Source organism: Rattus norvegicus, chromosome 15, assembly GCF_036323735.1.
Source record: "Rattus norvegicus strain BN/NHsdMcwi chromosome 15, GRCr8, whole genome shotgun sequence".
In the NCBI taxonomy this organism is placed as follows: domain Eukaryota; kingdom Metazoa; phylum Chordata; class Mammalia; order Rodentia; family Muridae; genus Rattus; species Rattus norvegicus.
In genome coordinates, this window is record NC_086033.1 from 34,329,582 (window position 1) to 34,336,548 (window position 6,967).

At 43.6% G+C, this 6,967-nt stretch overlaps 1 non-coding gene across 1 annotated transcript; it reads left to right on the plus strand.

The window, feature by feature from the left end:
* The first annotated feature begins 1,211 nt into the window (after positions 1 to 1,211).
* LOC134478785 (small nucleolar RNA SNORA17) lies at positions 1,212 to 1,340 on the plus strand. The gene has a single exon (XR_010058272.1). It is a non-coding gene; the product is annotated as a small nucleolar RNA SNORA17 (small nucleolar RNA).
* The last annotated feature ends 5,627 nt before the right edge of the window (positions 1,341 to 6,967 follow it).

The window sequence follows — 6,967 nt, forward strand, 5'->3', positions numbered from 1 at the left end:
CTTATACTCTTTATACATATGCCCCTCTCTTCTCCCAAGAGGCCACAATGTTGCAGGATACACAGTGGTTCCAGATTATGCTATCATCAAGGTGGCCTCCTTCACCCCCACACACTATCAATTATTAATAGCCTTCACCAGAGTCTTCCAAATTGCCAAACGTACATTATTGATGGAGTACACAGACTCCATATATATTTGACTTAACACACTTGACCATCTGGAAGAAACAAGGACTTCAAACACAAAAGACCACTCAATTACTAACTCTTTATATACTCATCAAGGTCTTACTTTTGTTTTCTCAAATTGTCTGGGTTCATTGCAAGGCACATGAGGCAGACCCCTCCATCATCAGTAAAGGCAATAATCACACCAACACGACAGCCTGTCAAGCTGCCTTTTTATCCCTTACAATTCATCACACTTCTCTCTGGACCACCCTACTACATAACCCAGAAAACAACATATATAACCGTCTTTCAACACAGGACACAACCCTCTACTTACATCAAATATTTCACTCTAATACTAAACCAGTTTTCTCCTTTCCTCAAAACCATCTGACTCTCACCCCATTAGATAAGAACCTAACTCAAACCTGCAATGTATGTCAGCAAAATAATACCACCTCCACTATATGATGCCCTCGTATTCCTACTCACTAACTTATAAAGGCTTGAAGTTATAAAACCTAAAACAATGTTCTAAGGTATGAAATGTAAGTGTAAAGATCTGAGAATATAAAAGCTAACCCGCGAGAGTCTGTAAGATGGTGTAAGGTAGTGTTTTAAGGTCTAAGGATGTGGAAGCTTAAGTAAGTTGTGAGGGTTTATTTATGAATCTGAAATAAATAAAAAGGTGTTTAAGATTCCTTTCTCTCTGTCTATGCTATTGTTTGACTTTACTTTAACACAAAGATATAAATCCACTGCTCTTTCTACAATATATATTTCAGTAAGATTACAAAAAATGGTACAATTTTATCTCTTTTTATAAATCTAAGAATTCTCATAAGTGGACTTAATCTACCTCCTACAGATCAAATGAACTCCAAATTGACTTCTGTCAATCAACAGCCTAAAATTTCCCCACCTATTTTTGAGCACGGGATCTCTCTCCCTTTTCGTGGTCTTCTCCCCCTAACTACCAGGACCATGGGTGTGGAAATTTCATATGTACACCAAAGATTTTTTAAAAGGTTTCTGCTTGCTGCCCTTAGAGTCATTGTAGATGTGGCTGCTCTTTCACATGTACATCAGTAGGTGGCAGAGAGGAGAGAGACTATGTCCACACTCAGTGTTCTGACCTATGAATATCTAAATGATTAATGTAACATTCCCTACAGAAAGGAAGCCTAAGACCACCCCCAGTACAGCACCAAGGGTCCAGACAGAGAATTAGCCTGACATGAACAACAGTCTGGCAACATACAGGCCTAGAAGAGGGCAGATGACCCATGTGTGGCACCATAATGCATGAGCAGGGCACAGCACTCCTGAGACTACTCCTGGATGACCCCAGGCACTCAGAGACCATGGGCACTACTAAGAAAATCAAATAAGTAGTGGAGAAATGAAAGAAAAGAGAAACAGAAAGATGTGAGCACAATGAAGAAAAGCAGAACTGAAGACCCAAGGTAGTGAGAAACAGCCTGTTGTAGATAGGTGGTGATGCCACCTGATGAGCACAGAGCCTGTGTTGCCACTGAGGGGCACATCTGGGTCCATGGCCCTGCAGTAGGAGGGTTCTGTTACCATCAAAGGCCAGGTGGATGTCCTTGGTCTGGGCTGCTACCCAGGGATATTTCGTTGTCTGAAGACTGTGCAGAGCTGGTCCCACCCCTCACCTGGGCATGATGGGAGAACTGGCCCTAGAGGCATGAGAGCAGGAGAGCAGACCTCACCCTCCTGCTGCAGTACTCAGGAGAGCTGAGCTGCACACAATTAGAGGAGTTGTGAGGGATCTGGCCCTGAGAATGCAAGCATGGAAGATCTGGCTCTATCACTCATTTTTCTGTGGTGACATGAATGAATGAAGGATACCTTTGTTCTGACTCACCCCTCACTATTTGTGGCATTTGCAAGAATCAGCTCTGGGGTCATTAGAGTAGGAGTGGTAGCCCTCCTTAACCCCTAAACTGCTACAGAACTCTGGAAAGCAGGCCCTGTACTTCACCTGGGCAGCACAGGAGAGCTAGGCCTGGATATAAGGTTGCAGGAGAGCCAACCCCAGGGCTTGAGTACAGACAAGCTGGCTCTGCCTTTTGGCTGCTGGACAGTGGTGCTGGTGAGGGAGAGACACGTTTTCCTCTCCCTTAACCCTCCCATTTATGGCAGACCAAAGAGCTGGCCATATCCCTCATTGGCAGCACCCTGAGCAGACCCTGTACCTCACCTGGGCAGAAGGGTAAAGCTGCCCCTGATTGCAGGGTTTGCAAGTGAGCTGGACTGAAGGACATGAAAGCTGAGAGCCAGCAGGCTGACCATCTCAGATGCCTCTCAGGCCCAGATTCAGGGCTTTAAATTGACCTGTCCCAACATCAATGAACTGCCTGAGTACATGAAGAGGCTGTCCTACAAATCTAAAACTATAGGATCTCCATGATGCAGGGCAGGAACAGACTATCTGAGAGAAGTCCCAGTGAGATTCCAGTATTAATAGAGTAGCAGAAACCAGAGGCTTCATACCAGACCAATGAGTCATTGCAATGAACGCTTGCAAGCAAAGAGCTGTACAAAAGGGTACACTGTAGGACACACTGCAGCACACTACTGAGTCCACAATGAGATATTTTTCTCTGTTGAGCAGCAGAGGTTGCAAAGGTGGAAGGTGGGAATTAAGGGGAGGGGAAGGTGCATTGCCTGAGGCCAGCCCAAGGCTGGGTCCTCTCTGAAGCTGGGGGCAACAGTTGAATTGCTTTCTATAATAACATATAACTATCTTGACTTTAAGTTACTCTGCAGCCAGAAGCTGCAGACTTCTGGATTTACTGACACTTGTTGCTAACAGTGGGTGGTTAGATAAAGGATTTATCAGTATTGTTACCATCTAGGGCCAGGCAGCCAGAAGCCCTTCACTGGAATGGCTGGTAAACTCTGTGAACCAGAGAAAAAGGAAAGGAAAAGAATTAAGATGTGTTTTATAGTCAATATGAAGAGGACAGACACATATGCATTCATATATACATTTTCATTTACATTCTCACTTACACATTAACACATTCACATTTTTGTTGGGCCCAACCACCTGTCTCATTTGCTCCACAAATATTCATGCGTGCTTATATATGCATGAGTACCTACACATGTATATATAGACAGACATATACATTTGGAGGGATGGATGGATGGATGGATGGATGGATGGATGGATGGATGGATGGATGGATGGATAAGGCAGAGCTACCCAAGCAAAACTACTTAACCAACAACTTTATTTCTTTTCCTTGGACTTTTTATACACTCTTAGATAAAAAGTTATTTAGAGGATTTCCCCAAAGGTAAAATGTTACATATATTGGGATTTACAGCTAGATGTTGATATTAAGTTCAAAGCAGTGTTTCATTCTAATATACTCCTTATAAGTTCAAAGCAACATTTTGTACATGGCGTTGACTTACAGTGCACAACTGTAGCTATATCCTTGGACCTAAATGTTTTCCTTGAACACAAATTTTCCCAAACTTATTTGTCTTTTTAGTGTAATTATGAAAGCTCATTGTATTTCTTATTATGCAGCCTTTACTTACTATTATGAGGAGAGGGCACATTTTAGTCTTGATTCTACTTTTTTTGTACATCTTTCTAGCAAAACAACTAAGACCATCTCTTAAAGCTTTCTTCTTAAGCCCCTAACCTAGCAGAGACTTGAAGTGCCAGACAATTCTTTGGGACCCCCATCTGCTCAGAGGAGAGGATGAGGAAGGATTGGGGAGGATTCTAGGAGAGGGTGACGAGGAGGGGGCAGTGAGTAGGGTATAAAGTGAATGAGTAAAAAATAAAATTAAACTTTAAATTTTTCTTCCTAAAATTGTTTGAATCAAATCAGAAGTTCTATAAAACCATTAACTCATCTAAACAACATTAATTCATTAAAGTTCATCTTTATGTTGATCTTTAAGAAATCTGCTAAAATGGTAGGCCACCTTCAGGAAGGCTACCTGCTAGCCTTAGCTTCTCCTAAATGGCTCCTGACAGTGCAATGCATGACATGAAATTAACAAAGAACCAAGGTTTTTATTATTTCCCCTAAATTCCTTAACTGTGCTTTCTTTTCCTAATCTATAGATCCCAACAGGTTTCAAATCAATTGTAAAATACCCCAGCAACTCAGAGTTCCCAAGGCTCCCTCAGAATCTGCATTCCAGACAACTCCAAAGCAACTAGACCAATATGGTCCCACAGAGCCTGGCATCAAATCACACAGCATAGACTCCCTGGTCTTGACCACCATTCCAGCTTCCTTGGGTTGGATCGTTGTCTTTATGTAGGTGAGGGCTGGCAAAGAATGGGGCAGGGCCTAGGATTGGAAAGTGAGAAGGTAGGGCGGGAACAGAGTTTTGGTAAGGGGAGAGAGAGGAGAAAAGAAGAACCAAAATGAAGGCAGAAAAGGACGACCCAAATCCATGTGTCTTTAGGTGGCTACAGAGAGTTATGAATGTTTTTAACTTAAGAAATGGATTTTTATAGGACAATCTGTCTTATTTAGGTGGGTACTTCATGTCACTATCAATTAGCTCTGAGTTTATTGTGCAGATGTTTTGTGGGGTTTGAATTTACTGATTAAATCTGATCGCTAAATTACAAGCATCTGAAGTTTTGACTTGAATGAGTTAGCTAGGAGTTGATACTTTAGTCTTTAGGGGGTGGATGCTGGGAATATAAACAGAGCAGTGGCAGAGAGCTGCAAGAGGGTACCCACCCCGGCGACCCAAAGGTGTTTGCTGGAAGTGTGGGCATAGTCTGCAGCAGGGATCCAAGACAGGACAGCATCCACTGGGACCAGAGCAGATCATAGAGCCACAGGGTGGGTGGGGGTGGGGGACCAACTACTGATGGGACCTCTAGAGTCCTGATTTTACAGGGTTGCTGGGACAAGAGAGTTCCAAGCTGGCAGAGAGACAGCCAGGAGAGGGCAGCTAGCAATGGGGGCAGAGAGACCGTCGAGGCCACAGAGTACCTGGGGGTAGTGGGGCGTGGTGCCACACTCGAACCAGCCGCCACTGAGATGAATGTGCCCTGCAAATGCCATAAGACTTGATAATGATGGTTAATGAGAGTTTGTGGGTATTTTTAATATTTACTGCAACACTTAGGTCCCTAACAATGACACCCCAATGTCAATAGAGAGCAAACAGAAAACAATAGCCAGTTACCTGATGCCCAACATCCCAATAATAAAACGAAAGGGCAGAAGTGAGTGGCTCTCTAACAGGCCAACCATACCAAACATGGTGCTGGAATGTATTGCCCACCCCCATCACTTCTCCCTTGCTAAACTGTTAGATTGCATTCCTAAAGCTAGCCCTCAATGTCTATTCCTTTATTTGGCCAGTGACTCATTCCTGAGACTAAACACCAAGGTCTACCAATCAAAATTTGGTTGTTTAATTACACTAGCTAAGCAATCCCATCAGAAGCTACCAACTAACCCTAGTACGGACTTCCCTTTTTTTTATTTTTTATTTTTTGGTTCTTTTTTTCAGAACTGGGGACCAAACCCAGGGCCTTGCGCTTCCTAGGTAATCGTTCTACCACTGAGCTAAATCCCCAGCCCCCGGACTTCCCTTAAAAACCACTTTTGTAGAAACACCTAGTGCTACCTTTGTCCAGTACAAAAGCATCTACCTCCCTGGCCCTAAACCTGCTTGTCCCTCCTGGATAAGTCTCCTTTGTATTGAGAACTTAGTGTCTGGGTATGTTCTCCCGGTCCCCTACAACTGTACTCCCATGCTTTTGGTAACATTATTCCCAAACAGCTAGAAGTTGACTCATGTCCATCAGTGAATGGGAGTGTAGAGACAATGGGGTTCATATGTAAGATATGCATTATCCAGAAATTAAACTTGAAAATTGTATTTATGTATGTGTGGAAATATTTGTACATGCTGTGTGTGTGTGTGTGTGTGTGTGTGTGTGTGTGTGTGTGTGTGTGTGTTGCCTTGGACATTGGAGTTAAGATGGTTGTGAGACATCCTGTGGATTCTGAGAATTGAACCAGACTCCTCTATTAGAGCAACACATGCTCTAAACTGTTCAGCCATCTCTTTAGCTCATTATCCAGACATTAAGATGATAAAATTCTATCCTTTACAATGAAACACTTCACACAGAGATACAATCCTAAGTCAAATAAGCCAGCATACTAGAAAAAATAATGCATGATCTCACTTGTGTTTAAAAATGTAAATCCCAAATCCTGTGGGGGAAAGAGCTGGACTCTCAGAAATGTGTACAATCTTGAGATCTCAGGGAAGAAGAGAACTTCTGCTCAGATTCATGGCACAAGAAGAACACTCCTGGAGAACTCTAGACACAGGAACTGAGGAGCAGTCTGGGACAGGACTCTTCCGGTTTCTGCCTGCACCCACAGGTGAAAGCCAGTCAGGAATGCTTACACACCTGAGAGCAGAAGAAAGACTACCACATCTGCTCTGAGGGACCTGCCTGGAGCCCTCAGGACACAGGAATCAAGGAGCAGTCTGAAACAGGACCCTTCCAATTTCTGCCTGTGCCTGGAGCTGACCTGATCCCACAGCTCTCTGTACCCTCCTGTGGGAGAGAGAGCTGGGCTGTCAGAAGTACAGACAATACTGAGATCTCAGGGGAGATCACCACTTCTGCTCACATTCCTGGCCCAACAGGAACCTGCCTGGAGACCTCTGGACACAGGAACTGAGGAGCAGTCTGGGAAAAGATTCATAGGCAAATGAATGGAACTGGAAAATATCATCCTGAGTGAGGT